Source organism: Elgaria multicarinata, chromosome 5, assembly GCF_023053635.1.
Source record: "Elgaria multicarinata webbii isolate HBS135686 ecotype San Diego chromosome 5, rElgMul1.1.pri, whole genome shotgun sequence".
Taxonomy (NCBI): domain Eukaryota; kingdom Metazoa; phylum Chordata; class Lepidosauria; order Squamata; family Anguidae; genus Elgaria; species Elgaria multicarinata.
In genome coordinates, this window is record NC_086175.1 from 134,164,929 (window position 1) to 134,184,149 (window position 19,221).

Genomic DNA, 19,221 nt, shown 5'->3' on the forward strand with positions numbered 1-19,221 from the left:
TGCGAGTGGAATAGCTGGAGGTTTTGCATTAATATTGTGTTTTTTACTGTTATTATTGCCGCCCCAGATTAGTCATAATTCATATGATGGCTAGTTTATATGTTAATATTTGACTCTCTCAGTGATCATCTGTTATTCAATGAAAGGTTTATGAGCTGTTGAACTGTTGGCATCACGTCTATGAACTGGATTATCGTAAGTGAATTATTCATACGTCCTGCTGCACGCTGCCGACGGTTTAATTTTCGCATGTGCTTTGAGCTCAATCTTGCAGCAAAGCTGCAGATACCTTTTCAGTCATGATAATGAATCATGTCACTCCCTTGGAGGATGAGGGAAAGAGGAAACATGTCAACACAATGATGTACGTTATTGTAAAAGCCGCTGAAACACATTATAAAGTTGTTTAGGACGCTGTTTATTCCAGTCTGTTGCGTTCTGTTAAAGACACAGTCAGGTCCCAGACTCTGATGTGATGCCTCCAGTATTAGAGGCAGTAAGCTATACACATCAGTTGCTGGGGAACATGGGTGGGAGGGTGCTGTTGCACCCGTGTCCTGCTTGTGGGTCCCTGGCCGACAGCTAGTTGGCCACTGTGTGAACAGAGTTTGGTCCAGCAGGGCGCTTCTGATGTTCTTATGATGGCCTCTAATGAAGGTGGTTGGAGGTTTTAAACCAAAGGCCACCTGTGCTATAGTAGTAGTTTTCATGCCATTGGCAGGGAGGTGGGTGGACTAGTTGACCTTTGAGGTCCCTTCCAACTTCAATGAATGTTATGATGTGATCTCATGGGTTCAGAAGTAAAATCTACATGGCGTTGCAATTTGGACACTGGGGTATCCTCTACTGGTGTCGCTAATGAACACTGATTGAACACAGATGTCCTGAAAGTCACATAATGTACACTGCAGAGAATATATATGGGACCTAATAGAAGTATAATAGAAGTATAGCTTCCAAATCACGCAAGATACTGGTTCCTCTCTATTCGGCCCTGGTTAGGCCTCATCTAGAGTATTGCATCCAGTTCTGGGCTCCACAATTCAAGAAGGACGCAGACAAGCTGGAGCGTGTTCAGAGGAGGGCAACCAGGATGATCAGGGGTCTGGAAACAAAGCTCTATGAAGAGAGACTGAAAGAACTGGGCATGTTTAGCCTGGAGAAGAGAAGATGGAGGGGAGACATGATAGTGCTCTTCAAATACTTAAAAGGTTGTCACACAGAGGAGGGCCGGGATCTCTTCTCGATCCTCCCAGGGTGTAGGACACGGAATAACGGGCTCAAGTTAAAGGAAGCCAGATTCCAGCTGGACATCAGGAAAAACTTCCTGACTGTTAGAGCAGTACAACAATGGAACCAGTTACCTAGGGAGGTTGTGGGCTCTCCCACCCTAGAGGCAGCTGGACAACCATCTGTCAGGGATGCTTTAGGGTGGATTCCTGCATTGAGCAGGGGGTTGGACTCGATGGCCTTATAGGCCCCTTCCAACTCTACAATTCTATGATTCTATGACCTGCAGAGATGGAGAAGGCAGGAATGGGGGAAAGGGTGAACGAGGCTGCAGGGGAGTGAGCGGCAGAGGAGAAGCAGCAGGCAAGGAAATGCTAACAGGGTGCAAAAAGGTTTTACCTGAGAAGGCAGCTGAGAGAGGAGGAGGAAGAGGAAATGAAGAGAGAGCTTGAGAATGAGATTGTGGGCACTCAGTGATCATTTAGCTCAGCCTTGCGCTAGCTGATGCCCTCCAGATGTCTTGGACTGCAACACCCATCGTCCCCGTTGTGGTCCAACACCTCCAGAGAGCCCCAGCTGGGGAAAGGCAGTACTAGCACAGGCAGCACAAAAGGAACAAAGCACTCCTTACATGTGGATCATCCTGGATTCGATCCCCGGGATCTCCACTAAGGAAAGGAAAGGATCTTGGCCAGCAAGGAGAGGAGACCTTGGATTTCTGCAGAAGCGTTCCAAACCAACCGATGCCGATTTTGACAAGCTGGAGCTCACAACTTCCGCTACTGGAATGAGTTATGGGGGCAGCAGGGCAAACCTGCCGACGTTGACCTGTTAGGCGAGTTCCCTTCCCTTTGCAAAATCCGCCTCCGCCACCCCCGCTCAAGGGTAAAATGGTGTGGCAGAGCCTGCTAGGCGGCTGGATAAAACAGGACAGCAATGATACGTGGCTCAAGGAAACGGGGAAAGATTTTTGGAAACCCAGCCAGCCAGATCCCCTTGAAAACCATCTGCCAGGATGTACTCCCTCCTTGAAACCACGGCTCATAACCCAGAAGAGTCACATTAGAGGAGCGGGCAGATTTCTCCCTGTAACAGTAACCATGGATCATACTCCAGGGCTGGCTGAAACCTCCATCATTACTATGGCGCATTATAAATGTCATGTGTGAACACTATAGAGCGTATAAAAAGAACCCTGTCGGATCAGACCAAAGTGCCATCCAGCCCAGTGTCCAGTTTCCAACAGTGGTCAGCCAAATGCTCCTGGGAAGCTCAAGGCATCAGAAGTATCATAGACTTCTCACCGTGATTGGCAGGCCTTCTCCTCCTCCCTGTCTCTTTCCAGACCTACCGGGAGATGTCAAGGATCCAAGACCTTCTGCATGCAAAGCACGGTCTCTACCCTTGAGCCACGCCCCTTCCCCATTAATTTCAATAGCTGAACCCAAGTTCTAGCGTAACGGGAGCAGGATAAATCTCTACTCTCTTCACACAGTGCCTCATTTTGTACACTTCTGTTCTATCACTTCCCCATTTAGTTAATTTCCCCACCAAACTAAGCCAAACTCACAGCCAGCCTCGAAAGGAAAACCAGACTTACAGATAATATTTTAAGAGGATGCAATGCTTTTTATCCCCGACCATTTCAAATGCAGGGCTTCCGCAACGGATGATAACTTTTGAGGCAGTCCCTATAGCTCCAAATAATTCAGATTTTGTTAAGCCTCCAAGGGAGAAGAATAACAGCCCTCCACAGCTTTGTATCTGTTCTCCTGAAGATGCTGCTAGATGTGTGAACCTAAAACACTTTCTCCTGTTTCCCAAACAAGTTGATTCATCCACGCCCACCTCTGCCGCTGTTATAAAAACATACACTTCTTAACCAGAAGAGCTTCAGACATGATTCTTAAACAAACAAACAAATCCTTTTGATTTTACTAAGCTTTTTCTTTTTTTAATGTTCAGATTCTGGGAAAACACACCCTTTGGGATATCTTCCTGGACCTGGTGCCCTGCAGAGATGTCGGACTACGACTCCCATTATCCCCAGCCAGCATGGCCAATGAGTGTGGATGATGGGAGTTGCAGTCCATCACATCTGGAGAGCGGAGGACACTATTTTACAAGTACAGTGACGTTCTGTAGATTTGCAGGCTTTGGAGCTTCGGACAAATCGGTCAGTGATATGGACAGATTCTCATGTGACAATTTTTTAAAACCTAAAAATACGGGGGGGGGAGAGGCAGGGGGCTGCAGTGTCGAGGGGAAGGATTTGACCCCTTCCCCTGAGCTATTTCCCCAACAGTATTATTATTAACATTCAAATGCTACCTTTGTGTGTGCGTCTGCTAAAAAAACCCTCATGGCAGAACATAACAATTTAAAATCATAATACACAAGGCCATTAAAACATTAAAACAATTACCGTATTTCTTCCATTGTAAGACGCCATCGATTGTAAGACAAACACTAATTTCAGTACCACCAACAGAAAAAAAAACCTAAGACACACCCGTGATTCTAAGACGCACCCCATTTTTAGAGATGTTTATATGGGGAAAAAATGCGTCTTAGCATTGAAGAAATAGGGTACATAATTTTTAAAAAACCCTAAATTAAAGATGTATGTTTTCACAAACTTTCTAAAAGCCAAGAGAACCGTGTGTATGGGGGTGCTGGGAGAGATTTAAATGACCCCCTCCTCTTGCAATACTGCTATTATATATTGTTGCAGGTGGGGCAGAGAGAACAGGTACCTGTTACCTATCTATCTTTCTCCCCTGTACAGCAGGTTTTTTTGTGTTTTTTTGGTGGGGGGCAAGGTGGGTGGATATGAATTGGGAAAATGTCAAATAGGTTGAAAGCCTTCTCCTCCAGTACCTCAGTCCAGATCCAAGACTTGGGATCAACGGAGTACAGGACACCTGTGTAGTGTGACTCTTAAAGAGACCTTCAGGTGTGAAATCAAATTTTTCCAGTGAAGCCACCTCGGAGTTTTGGACGCCCCTCCCCCCAAAAAACCCAGATACTCACGATGCTGCTTTGTCGTAGGTCAGAGTTGCGTCCAAGGTTACTCTAACATTCGTTTCAATGAGTCTACTCTAAGTAGGGCTAACATTGCAAAAACAAGCCGATTTCTCTCGCCTAGCCCGGTATTGTCTCGACTCTCACAAGCAGCGACACTCCCCCCGCCCTACGGGGACCCGAGGTCATTCCCCTCCCGTCCCGTCCCGCCTGCCCTTTGCGACTGGAGGTACCGGGGCTTGAATCGGGGCCCTCCCGGCGTGCCAAGCAGGGGCTCTACCGCCAAGCCCCCCTCCCCCAAAAGAAAGAGGAGGGCATCTCTTGAAAGACACCCAGGGTCCTCCCTCCCTCCCTCTCCCCTCAACCCAGAGAGCAGTGGGGCTGCTCAGCCATTGTGGACGTTCGACTTGATGATCTCACGGGATCCCCTTTGGATGGCGACGCGTCTGACTTCAGCTGCGAAGCGCACCGCCACCATTTCTCCACACACCCGCACGCACCCCTCCGACCCCCGTTCCACGCTTCACAGCTGCTTCTGTTTTCTATATACACCGTTAGCCAATCCTAATAATAATAATAATAATAATAATAATAATAATAATAATAATAATAATAATAATAATAATAATAATAATAATAATAATAGAAGAAGAACGCCCGAGCGTGCGCACTTTGCCATTTTAAACTCATGTGCAGTCGGACACCTTAAGCTCACCGAGGGCAGCGCCCAATGCCAGCCCTACTCCGAGGAAACCCGCTGGAAGGAATGGGACTTCGCGGAGGCAGGGCTCACCCAGGCCCCCTTCCTTTCAATGGGTTTACTCGGAGTAGGCTCAACGGCGGCTCCTGCCCTGCAACCCGACCCCGCAGGGCTCCTCCGCAACTTACCTCGCGCGCGCGCTGCCCGCCGGGGACGAAGCGCGGCGGCTGCCGGAGGAGGCGCGAGTTCAGCCGCCGCCACCGCCGCCGCGTGGAGCCTGCGCTGCGCTCTGGCGCCGCGGCTGGAGAAGCGGCGCCGCCGGGCAGCCAGGCGGACACGCCCCCGCCAAGCCCAGCCCCGGCGGCGGCCGCCTCCTCCGGCCCGGCGGCCGCCCCGTCTCCCGGTACCTGCGCCCCCGGCCGGAGGACAGGACTTTTACGCCCCCCCCCCTCGGCGCATTGTCTGTCTGTCTGTCTGACGTCACCCCTTAGCCAAAACTATTTTTGTGAACCGCCCAGAGAGCTTCGGCTATTGGGCGGTATGCAATCAATCAATCAATCAATCTCACTTCAAACCCTCAAAGACAATATCACAGACAGTCAAACGTGATCTTCAACGCCAGAAGTCCAGAACGGAAGGTACCCGAAGTAAGAACCAAAAGAAAAGCCCGCCCTGGAGGCCAGGGCCGGTGCTAGACTATTTTGCATCCTAGGCAAGGTGAGCTACTTTCACCCACCCCCACCCCCACCCGAATGCCAACTTTGATTTTTAAGAACAGATGTTTCCTGGGGGGGGGGGAATAAGAAACACAAAACTTCAAATTGCTAAATTTATTTTAAAGTGCAAGGAATACGTCATGCCAATTATAGCAAACAAATTGGAAAGGAACGTCTATGGGTCTAAAATGCATTATTTAATAGAAATATCACCTCCAAATCATCCCCCCCAACTCACACACGCGTGTGTGCACACACACACTCAGCATCACTCACTCCAAACAAACACATTCATGAACACATGCATTCACTCAAAGACCCCATGCACCCCATTCACCCAGACATTCTCTCTCTCTCTCTCTCTTATTATTATTATTATTATTATTATTATTATTATTATTATTATTATTATTATTATTATTATTATTTAATTATATAGCACCATCAATGTACATGGTGCTGTACAGAGTAAAACAGTAAATAGCAAGGCCCTGCCGCATAGGCTTACATTCCAATAAAATCATAATAAAACAATAAGGAGGGGGAGAGAATACAAACAGGCACAGGGTAGGGTAAACAGGCACTGGGTAGGCACTCTGGGTAGGCACTCTGGGTAGGCACTCTGGGTACTCTGGGTAGGCACTCAACAGGCACTCTTCTGGGCGTGTTCTGGAAGTCCGAACGTGGAGCCGCCCCACCCCCACCCCAGTGTCCCTGGCTTTGCTGCAGCTGGGCAGGTGCAGGGCGCCATCTTGCCCACCCAGGCCCAGGCCCAGCTGAATCCTCAGACCAGACCGTCTCACAGCCAACGCTCGTGAGTGCTGCGCTGTGCCTGGCACCCCTCTTTGCTTGGCGCTCTAGGCGCCCGCCTGAGTGGCCTCTATGGTAGCACCGGCCCTGCTGGAGGCAGTGCTGTCTCAACGTGTGGGCACGCTGGGCAGTTGCCCCGGGGGCCCCACCACGAGTGTAGCCCCCCCTGCTAATCTATGCACGGACCAGAATTGAACACTAATTGTTGTTTTTCAAGTACAAGGCTCATGTTACATTGTCCAAACGGTTGTATTGATTAACCTTTGCTGTACAGCATGTTTGTTTGTTTTTAATGTCAAAGCGCTGATTTTGTTGGAGGTACCAATAAATATAAGTTTATTTTATCGATAATTTACACTTTTATTCCTGTGAGTGGTTGTGTAGGCAGGGCCCAGTGCACTGCTTTGCCCGGGGGGGGGGGGGCTATAATGTTGTTAAGATGGCCCTGCCTGGAAGCTGGCAGCTCCGATTTCAGTGGGGCTGCAAATCTGCTCTGGGTTTCAGTCAGAACCAGTCAGGACTCTGAAGGACCTAGCTGAGGCGTCCAACGTGTTTTGAGGGGTGGGGCTCAGCGGCTTGGGCGGCTTCTTTAGACTTCTGGCTGGTTTTGAGCGAATCCCAGAATGTATTCACAGCCCCACTGAAAGCAGAGCCACCAGCCTTCACTGAAAGGTTGCTGCAGTCCTGCTAAGACCGAAAAATGGAAAGGGAGACACCTCTCTCTCTCTCTCTCTCTCTCTCTCTCTCTCTCTCATAATAATAATAGTAATAGAACCCAATAGGGAAGCTAACACCATCCATTCCCTCCCCATATTATCCCCACAACAACCCTGTGAGGTAGGTTAGGCTAATAGTTAGTCACTGGCCCAAAGCCACCAGTGAGCCGAGTTGGGTCTAGAACGTGGATCTCCCCATGTCCCAGCCAGCACTCTAACCACTACACTACACTACCTAGTTAAACTATGGTATTTGCTACCACAAGATGTAGTGAAGTCCACCAGTTTGGATGGCTTTAAAAGGGGCGTTCGATAAATTCATGGACGAGAAGGCTCTCGATGGCTACTAGCTCTGATGGCTATGTGGAACCTCCAGTATCAGAGGCAGTATGACACTGTGCACCAGTTGCTGGGGAACATGGGTGGGAGAGTGCTGTTGCATTCACATCCTGCCCGTGGGTTTCCCATGCACAGCTCTTTGGCCACTGTGTGAACAGAGTACTGGACTAGATGGGCCCTTGGTCTGATCCAGTAGGGCTCTTCGTATGCTCTATGTTTACAAAGGGTTCAATCCTGCTGTGTTGAGTTTACCCTTGGATAAAAGTGCATATGAGGATTGTGCTGTAAACCTGCAAGCCCTTGCATGCATGCTCACCCAGGACTTGAGGCCCCTCCCACTGAATTTAGAGTGCCTCATTTCTAAGTCAACCTGCTTTGGGTTGCAGCGCTGCACAGCTGTAACCCAGCCTTACCCAACCCGGAGTCCTCCAGATGTTTTAGACGTGCAACTCCCAACCCCAACACATCTGGAGGGCACCCGGTTGGGGAATGCTGCCGCAATTTGATGCAAACTTATTTCATTCAATTATTCATTTACAACATTTGTATATTGCTCCATATCTAAAACAGATTCCGGAGCAGTGGACATAAAAGATAAAACAGTAAAAATATTAAAAGATTCAAGCAACACATTAAAATGATTATTTTTAAAAACAGAATGAAAGGCCCATTGAACACATGTTCCAACGGAGAATGCGCTCCTCTAGAAATCGTTGGACTGAAACTCCCATCACTCCTAGCTAGTAAAGCCAATGGCAGGGTGGGTGGGTGATAGGAATTGCAGTCCAATAATATCTACGTGTGGGCACGCTGGTCAGTTTGTTTGTTTTTAGTAGGGGTGTGATCCGCTCCGATTAGGAGCGTAGAAGCAGTAGCGGATTGGCCTGCTCCGCCTTACCCAGAGGCGGAGTAGGAGCGGACCGCGGACCCCTAGAAGCAAGGCGAAGAGAAGCGACCATTTTTCGGAGCTCCTAGTTCAGGCGGAGCGCTCCGGTCGCCATCTTGAAAACATTTCGCCATAGGATTGCATTGCGGCAAATAATCACGCATAACTAGGTTGTTTTTGAAGCTATCGTTCTGGAAATTCTTGTGCTCAGAGAGTCGTGGATGGGGGTCATTTTGAGACCACTCTCACCTCTCTGCGTCGTGTGGGTCGTGTGCTATATTTGTTTGAAAATCGGGTCAACCGCGCGGCTCAAACGGCGTTTTCAGCTTTTCGCCCATAGGATTGCATTGAGGGAAAGAATTGGGGATAACTGGGGGGGGGTTAAGCTATCGTTCTGAAAATTCTTGTGCACAGAGAGTCGTGGATGGGGGTCATTTTGAGACTACTCTCAACTTTCTGCGTCGTACGGGTCGCGCGCTATAAGTTTTTAAAAAATCGGCGGGAAAAATACCTTTTTCAAAGGGCTGAGGGGCAGAGTCTGCTCCCGGTCATGATGATCCCAAAGTTAGAGGAGGGCATAGGCAAAACAAGTAACTTGGGATTCTGGGAAACTTCTCTTTCTTCATCTGAACGGGCTTTTCCCCGTGTTTTTTAACACAGTAGCCCCACCAAATGCACAAACACAACCTGAAATCATATACTAAGCCAAGAATAAGAGATAGAAACACAGCACTGCTCCCCACCCTAACTTTGGGGAACAACTGAAAAGATGTGGTGCAAAGGGATGAGCTCCCCTAGGGCATCTCATTGTGGACGTGCCCCCACTCTCTCCTGCACTGGAAGGCCATTAGAGCCTTCCAAAGAGAGTAAAACGGTGGAGCAATGCCTATCATGAGTTGAAGTGAATGTTCACTTTTTAGTGGTGGAGCGATGCCTGTTATGAGTTGAAATGAGCGTTTGCTTCTTAATCTCAGAGCTGTTGGTGGCTGTCTTGAGTTGAACTGGCAGCTGCTTCCCCCTCCCCCGGGCACGTCCCCCTATTGCTGGTAAAAGACAGATATAGCCTTTTTTTAAAAAATCTTCTTGCTGTTTATTCAGCAACACTGCTGCTTTTAATTCCACCCCTCCTTTGTTTATTTATTGATTTATTCCATTTTATATGCATTACTGGCTTATCCTTGGCTCACTTCCTTATGCCCCCAGAAATGCCAGCTGCATGCCTGCCTGCCTACCTTCCCTCCCTCCTCCCCTGCCCACCTCACAGGGATGTTGTGTGTGTGTGGCTTTGACTCAGGGGAGAAGTCCTTCCTGCGCTCACTTGGAGTTTTGGAAGTTCCAAATTTTGCAGGTTTAAGCCCCGCCAAAAAACAGGGGATGATGGGACTGCCTTGAGTCTCGGCGTGCGGCGTATGTATCCCTGGATAAGCTGTCATGGGGGTGAGTTTGAGGGGTTTTTTTAACGTGCAAAATTGACGGAGCTATGGAAAGGGGTGTTGGATTTTCATAAATTCCCCAAAAATCAGGGGATGATGGGACTGCCTTGAGTCTCGGCGTGCGTATGTATCCCTGGATAAGCTTTCATGGTGGCGAGTTTGAGGTTTCTAACTTGCAAATTGACGGAGCTATGGAAAGGGGTGTGAATGGGGTGCCCGATTTTCAAAAATTCCCCCAAAATCAGGGGATGATGGGATTGCTTTGAAACTTGGCGTGCGTGTGTATACCCCCATGAGGTGTCATGGTGCCAAACGTGAGGTTTCTAACTTGAACAGAAAAAAAGTTGTATAATTTTTTAGCTTTCAATGCAAGCCTATGGGGGGGGGAAACGGAGCTCCGGATCCGGAGCTCGGAGCGGAGCGGAAGTGGGCGGAGCGGGGGCGGGGTGGAGCGGCCCGATCCGGAAAATGGCGGATCTGCAAGTGAAGCGGAGCGGGGGGTCCGTGCACACCCCTAGTTTTTAGGATGTTTTTAACAATGTATATTATGTTTTAATTCAGTTTTATGTATTTTATCGCTTATTGTTCCCCGCCTCGATCAAAGTGGAGAGGTGGGTAAGAAATTATTATTATTATTATTATTATTATTATTATTATTATTATTATTATTATTATTATTATTATTTGAATCATAGAATCATAGAACAGTAGAGTTGGAAGGGGCCTGCAAGGCCATCAAGTCAAACTCCCTGCTCAATGCAGGAATCCACCCGAAAGCATCCCTGACAGATGGTTGTCCAGCTGCCTCTTGAAGGCCTCTAGGGTGGGAGAGCCCACCACCTCCCTCGGTAACTGGTTCCATTGTCATACTACTCTAACAGTCAGGAAGTTTTTCCTGATGTCCAGCCGGAATCTGGCTTCCTGTCACTTGAGCCAAAGGAAGTGAGGCAAGTGGCTACTAGGAGGAGGGCCTTCTCTGCTGTGGCACCCTGGCTGTGGAATGAGCTCCCCAGAGAGGTCTGCCTGGCGCCTACGCTGTACTCCTTTCATCGCCAGCTGAAGACCTTTTTATTCTCTCAGTATTTTAACTTAAATATAAATTTTACTTTTCTAACTCTGTATTTTAATCTTATATCAATTTATGCTGCGTGGTTTTATCCTGGTTGTGCTTTTGATACTGTATTTTGTATTTGTGTTTTTAACCTGTTGGTTGTTTTATTATGGTTTTAATTTTTGTGAGCCGCCCAGAGAGCTTCGGCTATTGGGCGGTGTAAAAATGTGATAAAATAAATAAATAAATAATTCCGTGTCCTGCACTCTGGGAGGATCGAGAAGATCAATGGTGCTCTTAGTCTGTAAGGGCACAATCCTATGCGTGTTTAGAAAGAAAAACGTCCTACAACTGCCGGCATGCCCCATAGCTTGCTGGGGCATGCTGGGAGTTGCAGAGGCAGAGTGACCCCTTTGGAAACTGCCCATAATGAAATCTGCGATATCTTTATGCCGCTGATGAAAGTCACACGGATCCTAACACACAGCGCAGCTAACAATAAAATCAGTGGTGACGCAAAAGTGCAGCAAGATTCATGTCCGCTGATAGCACTCTTCAAATACTTAAAAGGTTGTCACACAGAGGAGGGCCAGGATCTCTTTTCGATCCTCCCAGAGTGCAGGACACGGAATAACGGGCTCAAGTTAAAGGAAGCCAGATTCCAGCTGGACATCAGGAAAAACTTCCTGACTGTTAGAGCAGTGCGACGGTGGAATCAGTTGCCTGGTGAGGTTGTGGGCTCTCCCACACTAGAGGCCTTCAAGAGGCAGCTGGACAACCATCTGTCAGGGATGCTGTAGGGTAGATTCCTGCATTGAGCAGGGGGTTGGACTCGATGGCCTTGTAGGCCCCTTCCAACTCTGCTATTCTATGATTCTATGATTCTATGATGCAAGCCCAGCAATCTGTGCACAATCACCTGGAGTTTGGTTCCTGGCTCAGAGTTTAATACATCTTCAGGTTTCTCACCACGTTTCTTGGGAAACTATTCCCTCCATTTAAACCAGGAAGCCTTCCCTGATAGAGTGCCACACCCTGATTTTTCCCTGGAGGCTTCTGCGAGGCTCATCCATCCAACACAAGCTTGGAGGGTCTGCGGGCACCGAACCAACTGTTTATATTTCCCAATGTGGGGAAAAAACCCACATAGCTGCATTTTTCGCAAGTGTGATCACAGCCTGTCATCGCTCTGGAGCCAGCAAGGCCCAGAGACGGCGTCCCTGGAGATCACATGTTACCAGAAGCCCAAGGAGAAGGGAGGAAGGAGATGAAGAAGCCCCCTCAGGCTCAGCATAACTGGCCCTGGCCTGCTGACCCATTGCTCTGAATGTGTGACTTGGGCCACAGCTAGACCTAAGGTTTATCCCTGGATCGTCCAGGGGTCAAACCTGTTCATCTAGGTGACACACAGAGGATCCAGTGCTTAGGCAGGGGTGAACCCTGGATGATCCCAGGATAAACCGTAGGTCTAGCTGTGGCCTTAGTTTAGTTTAGTTAAGCTAAGCTCCCTGCTTACCTTAAGCTCCAGCGGCTGGCAGGCTCTAGTGGCGGGTGTGGACCATATTTCCGAATCGGCCGGACCGAGTAAAGCGAACGGCGAAGATGCCTCCGAACGGTTAACAGAAAGTTGCCCTTCCGATTTTCCGATTCTTCATCCGCTAGGAGATGGAGCCTGAAATCAGGTGTGGAAGTTCTTTGTTCTGGGGTTCGTGGAGGTACTTCTAGTACCGTTCCGTTCGGTTCCTAATGGATCTGGGCCTGGATAGGGCAGGCATCAGGGGCGGGCACGTTTGCCGAGGTCCCCCACCCCACCAGGGGCCCCGCTGACAAGAGGCCCTGGACTTGGGTCTCCTCTTCCCCATGGCAACCTGCGGGTTCCCTGCCTCTTGCCCCCAGACAATGGAGGTGGTGAGAAGGAGGACGAGGAGACACCACGGCCTGCCGGCTCCCCGGCTCTTTGCCTGCCAAGCAAGCAAGTGGGAGCGAGGAGGAGGAGGAGAGATCTGGGAACGTTTGATGTCTAATCGTGGTGAATCCTGCCTCTGCAAAGAGCTCAACATGATGAGATTTACAGCCAACCTAAGTGCACATAGAGTGTTTGATAAATGCAAGACGGGTCCAAGCAACTCTCCGCTGCAGCCAATACACCATTAGCTCCTGCTTGATGGATGGGGGCAGAGAGGCCATTAGACAAGGAGGCCTTAGCCAGGCGCTATGCGTGTGCTCCTTAAACTACAACAACTTTATAAGGCCTGCCAAAGAGCGCCGCTTTATCTGCACCACTACGGGGGACGAGGGTGGGACGGGAATGGTGTTTATGGGAAGAGATATCATGTTTACAGGAAAAGGATGCTGGACGACCAGAGCTGGAGGGGGAGGAGGAGGGGGAAAATGGGGTTACGCTTGGAAGATGGGGGGCGGAGTTTGATGAGGAACGGAGGCTGATGACCCCTGCTGAAAGGGGGGTCAGAGCATATCTATGATAAGGATGGGGGCTGAGGGATACAGGGGGAGGGAAAGTTCTCATTGAGTCAAATCTCCCATCATGGTTCTAGAACCTCAACCTGAGATTTAATCAGTGGAGGCTGGTGGTTCCGATTCAGTGTGGTGGTGTATCCGCTCCGGGTTTCAGTCCAAACCAGCCAGAACTCTTAAAGGAGCTGTTGACTCCAATGTCAGTGGGGCGGTGAATCCGCTCCGGGTTTCAGTCCAAACCAGCCAGAACTCTTAAAGGAGCTGTTGACTCCAATGTCAGTGGGGCGGTGAATCCGCTCCGGGTTTCAGTCTGAACCAGCCAGAATTCTTAAAGGAGCTGCTGACTTCAATGTCAGTGGGGCGGTTCATAAAATAGTTCATAAAATAGCAATAAAAGTAACTTAAAAATTGACTTAAAGATTAAAAACTTTAAGAGTTTAAACATTTTTAAAGATACTTTTATAGTTTAAAAGTTCTTAAGGTTAAATACAATTTGGCAACACCTCTAGCCTCAATAATGAGGTGAAAACATGGCCTGCAGAAATTGTGACTCTTCCCCTCACCAAACACAGCCCACCAGCCATGTATCATTCATTTATTTTAATTATTTCTAAGATGTCTTAGTTGCCCTAGAGCTGATAAGTCTCAGGGTGATGCGCAATCAAAATAGAAATAAAATCTAAAGCCATATACATCAAAACAAAAGCAGCATAAGAGAAACAATCAACTGAAAGCAACATATGCAAAATAAAAATAAAAACAAGAATATTTTAAATGGTCTTTGGCAGGGATGAAAAGATAACCCAGCAGGATGTTGGGAGAAATAAGTAGTTTGTACAAATTCCTCCACAGCAGATAAATGCAAGCATGAGTTTTGAATCTTCAATGCAGTTTATTTAGAGAAGTCTTTCAAACAAAACAACCAGGCTTGTAGCAGCAAATTATAACAAAGCAATTGTCTCACCATAAATCAAAGTAAGCATAACAGCTTTACAGTTCTTCTTGGCAAAAGTTGGCTTTGCATCAAAACAGCATACTCCTTTCTCTGGCAGTGGCAGCAGCTTACACCATACCCTCAAGCCTCCACCGGCTGACTGCATATTGCTATGGAAGAGTGAGCCTTATACTCCCTTCACTCAATCACCAACAGGTGTGCTGAGCTTGCCAGTCTCAGCCAATAATCTAACTTTAATTACTGTTAAGGTTAACACGAAAACCTGACACAGGCACCATGCAGGCCCATCCCTTGGGGTCTGCTGCTGAAAAGCCTCCTCTCCTGAGTAACCACTCACTGAAATTCAGCCTAGTTAAAGTACTGTGGACTTTTTAAAGTACTTCAAAAGCACCACCACGCTGCTTTTGAAGTCTCAAGCAAGTAGGGATGTACGCAAGCGAAAGCATGCGACTGCCAAAAATATTCATAAATGGTCAAACACGTGCTCGTGTTTGCCTTCTTCCTGATTCTCAGATCGATTTGCTCAATTACCTTCTGTAGACTGAATCACCCCCGCTTTAGTTTACGGAAGAAAGTTGCGCAAATTCGGAAATTTGCACAAATTTGGGGGAACCTGCACAAAACTCCTGTTCAATTGCTGCTTGATTTGTGCAAGTTTCCGGTTCGCGCAGAGCAAGCGGCGACCAGGAATTTAGCAGCGAGAGAATATTTGGAGAATGCAGTCGAACGTCAGTCATTCTCCCTAGAAGCAGGCTGCAGAACCAGGAAGTTGATGAAGTCCACCAAAGCTGCGCATGGATTGGCGAGTCAAATGCTGTGCAAGCTTTGGGTAAAAGGAGGGGTGGATTTTGGAACAATCACTTGGAATCGCCCCTTCAAGCTGATGTGTTGATCCAGAGGCCTGATCCTGTCCAGAATTTTACCAGTCCCCCAGATCAATTCATTAGGGTTGAGTGAATTAATCCAGGGAGCTGTATTATTTAATCAGACTGAAATGGAGACACAGCCACCCTTTGCACCCATGTCTTCCATTTCATTATCTTAGCTCCCCCATCCCCCCACCCCCAGACAGTTCATTTGGCAGCCTTGATGGGAATGCAGCACTCTGCATAATCAGAAGTGATTCCTCTTAAAAGTTTGTTTTCTTGGAATTTTTACAATTGGACCCCATCCAAAGCTATACTCATTTGAGCTTCCACTGCTTCCTGACAACATTATTATTATTATTATTATTATTATTATTAATTTATTTATATAGCACCATCAGTGTACATGGTGCTGTACAGAGTAAAACAGTAAATAGCAAGACCCTGCCGCATAGGCTTACATTCTAATAAAATCATAGTAAAGCAATAAGGAGGGGAAGAGAATGCAAACAGGCACTGGGTAGGGTAAACAGGCACTGGGTAGGGTAAAACTAACAGTAGAAAGTAACAGTAGAAGTCTGCACAACATCAAGTTTTAAAAGCTTTAGGAAAAAGAAAAGTTTTTAGTTGAGCTTTAAAAGCTGCGGTTGAACTTGTAGTTCTCAAATGTTCTGGAAGAGCGTTCCAGGCGTAAGGGGCAGCAGAAGAGAATGGACGGAGCCGAGCAAGGGAAGTAGAGGCCCTTGGGCAGGCGAGAAACATGGCATCAGAGGAGCGAAGAGCACGAGCGGGGCAATAGTGTGAGATGAGAGAGGAGAGATAGGAAGGAGGGTCACATAAGGGTGACCATACGAAAAGGAGGACAGGGCTCCTGTATCTTTAACAGTTGCATAGAAAAGGGAATTTCAGCAGGTGTCATTTGTATATATGGAGAACCTGGTGAAATTCGCTCTTCAGTACAACTGTTAAAGCTGCAGGAGCTATACTGCAGCTATACTGTGACCAGATTTAAAAGAGGGCAGGGCACCTATAGCTTTAACTGTTGTGATGAAGAGGAAATTTCATCAGGTTCTCCATATATACAAATGACACCTGCTGAAATTCTCTTTTCTATGCAACTGTTAAAGATACAGGAGCCCTGTCCTCCTTTCCATAGGGTCACCCTACATAAAGTCTCAGACAGGAAAAATGTAGTGAGCAACGCTACCCTCTCTCAAAATTAAGAGCAGGGAGTGGAACTGTCCTGATGAGTAAGGGGGAAATAAGGCAGGTAAGGGATGTGCAAAGCAGCAAAATTCACCCAGATTCTCCAGATTCCAAGCTCGTTCTGATTTGAGTCCATATCAGACCATGAGCTTCGCTTCTTTCTTGACATTCCCCCCGCCCCCTCCTTGGTGCCTTACAGAAATGTTGTCATTCTAAAATAAAAACAAGCCCTGGTTTTTAAAACAGAGCTTTAAATTAGTAGAGGCTGGTGGCTCCGATGTCAGTGGGTGGGTGTGAATCTTCTCTGGGTTTCAGTCCGAACCTGCTGGAACTTTTAAAGGAGCTGGTGGCTCCAATGTCAGTGGGGTGGTGAATCCGCTCCGGGTTTTAGTCAGAACCAGCCGGAATTCTAAATGAGCTTTCCAAGGTGCTCTGACTGACCGCTGTCAAAAGGGTTTCAGCTATCCTGAATGACCACCAAGACCCTGGAGAGAACAGGCAAAGCTGAGCTAGATAGACCCATGGGTTTTGACTCGGCAAACAGCAGCTTCCAGTGTTTGATAATGGCCACAGTCTGACCAAAAGTTAAGTATTTTAGGGCACAATCCTAAGTATCCAATGCTGAGTGTGCAAAGCAGGGCAGGAAGACCGTGCTCCAACCGCCCTGCATTTCTGCTAGATGGGCAATTTTGCCCATCTAGCAGGGGTGCTTTGGAGTGGGAGGGAAGACGACTGGAATGGCCATCATCATCATCATCATTATCATCATCATCAATTATTTCTTACCCACCTCTCCACTTGGATCGAGGCGGGGAACAACAGTGAATATAAAACACATTAAAAGCTGATTAAAAACATAGCATACATAATTAAAACATCCTAAAAACATTCTAAAAACATCGTATTGCAGCTGTCACGGTCTCCTCACCTCTGGGAAAGCCCCATTTCCCCCATCTCTGCACTCAATTTTCCAAATGCGGAGAAGGAGTCAGCGTGGTTCTCTCTGCACCAGATATGAAGGGGAGGGGAGGGGGCACAAAGCACGGTTTCCTGGCTCCGAGGTTGGAGCCCTGTCTCTGACCTTGGAGCCAGAGAATTGAACAAACCTATCCCCCTCCCCTCAAGACACTGTCTAGGTGACACAGGATTGCTCTCTTAATGTCTTACTGATTTCAACAGGAGAGTTACACATATGCTCAAGTCTTTTCCACTGAAATCAATGGGACTTTAGTCATCCTTAACCCTGGCTGGGTCATGCCCACCATATGAAGGTATTTCTTTCTGGCTAATGAAGAAAAGTCACGTGCATTCAAGGATTGCGAATGTTTTTGTAACATGCCTCTGCTTGATAGTCCTGTCCGGTTTGTAATCTTTCAACAATGACCTTCCCGGATCTAGCCTTGAATTTGCCTTGTGGATTTCTTTCGGCATTCCTTTCGCCCACATTTCCAGTTTAATTTTGCATTTAAAAATGAGCGAGGAGTCCAGGAAATTTCCCTCTGAAGAGAGAAGCAAGAACGCGTGAATCTAAGTGGGCCACAGATGCTTCGTCTTGGCCTTGGAGAGATATTTAAATGGTGCAATGCCAATGGCATGCCGCTTATCAGGTCTCTTCTGCCTGCCCGGCCGATATCAGTCTTCTCACCCAATTCCCAGATCCTCCATTATCTCCCCTTTCAAAACTGGGTCAGACCTTTTGAGTAGTGTGCGTGTGTACGTGTGACATCACAGATTTCCATCTGCCCGCACCGTCAAACATTCTTCGTTGGAGTTAGGGCTCTTTGTAATGTTTATTCTTCATAATTGTGACAGTAAAACAAGAATATACCATATTTCTTCGATTCTAAGATGCCATCGATTGTAAGACGCACACTAATTTCAGTATCGCCAACAGAAAAAAAGCTTTGATTCTAAGAAATAATAAACGCACCCGCGATTCTAAGACGCACCCCGTTTTTAGAGATGTTTATATCTGGTGCGTCTTAGAATCGAAGAAATACGGTAATAAATGGGGCTGTCCTCACCTTGGAGGCTGTTTAGGAGGCTCCAAAATGGCCCCGATTCGACTTGGGGTGCTTTGGAGGTGCCCACCTCGCATCAAATCCTTTCAAATATGGCAATTGCCTGGTCACCGAATCTTTCTTTAAGAATGCAAAGACTTCTTTCTCAGCCTTGCTTTCTAACTTTTATCTATCAATAACTCTCTGAGCTTAGCTAATAACCCAGAAAGCCCTGCTTAGCGCTTTCTGAAGCACACTGCAAGACTCCCCTTTGCACAGTTACCAGATGGGGGACACTTGGCTCAGCAATACTACAAACGAGAAGGATCTTGGAATTGTTGTAGATCGCAAGCTGAATATGAGCCAACAGTGCGATATGGCTGCAGGAAAGGCAAATGCTGCATTAATAGAAATATAGTTTCCAAATTGTGGGAGGTTCCTCTCTATTCAGCCCTGGTTAGGCCTCATCTTGAGTATTGTGTCCAGTTCTGGGCTCCACATAGAATCATAGAATAGTAGAGTTGGAAGGGGGCTATGAGGCCATCGAGTCCAACCCCCTGCTCAATGCAGGAATCCACCCTAAAGCATCCCTGACAGATGGCTGTCCAGCTGCCTCTTCAAGAAGGACGCAGACAAGCTGGAGGGTTTTCAGAGGATTGCAACGAGGAGGATCAGGGGTCAGGAAACAAAGGCCCATGAGGAGAGACTGAAAGAACAGGGCACGTTTAGCCTGGAGAAGAGAAGATTGAGGGGAGGCATGAGAGCACTCTTCAAGGACTTGAAAGGTTGTCCCACAGAGGAGGGCCAGCATCTC

General features: G+C 47.6%; 1 protein-coding gene across 1 annotated transcript in view; it reads right to left on the reverse strand.

Moving 5' to 3' along the window:
* P2RY6 (pyrimidinergic receptor P2Y6) overlaps positions 1–5,152 on the reverse strand; it is a 52,677-nt gene extending 47,525 nt beyond the window's left edge. Inside the window, exon 1 of the mRNA XM_063127278.1 lies at positions 5,143–5,152. The gene's annotated coding sequence lies outside the window, so the exon portion shown is untranslated. The remainder of the gene's footprint in view (positions 1–5,142) is intronic.
* Between the last annotated feature and the right edge of the window lie 14,069 nt (positions 5,153–19,221).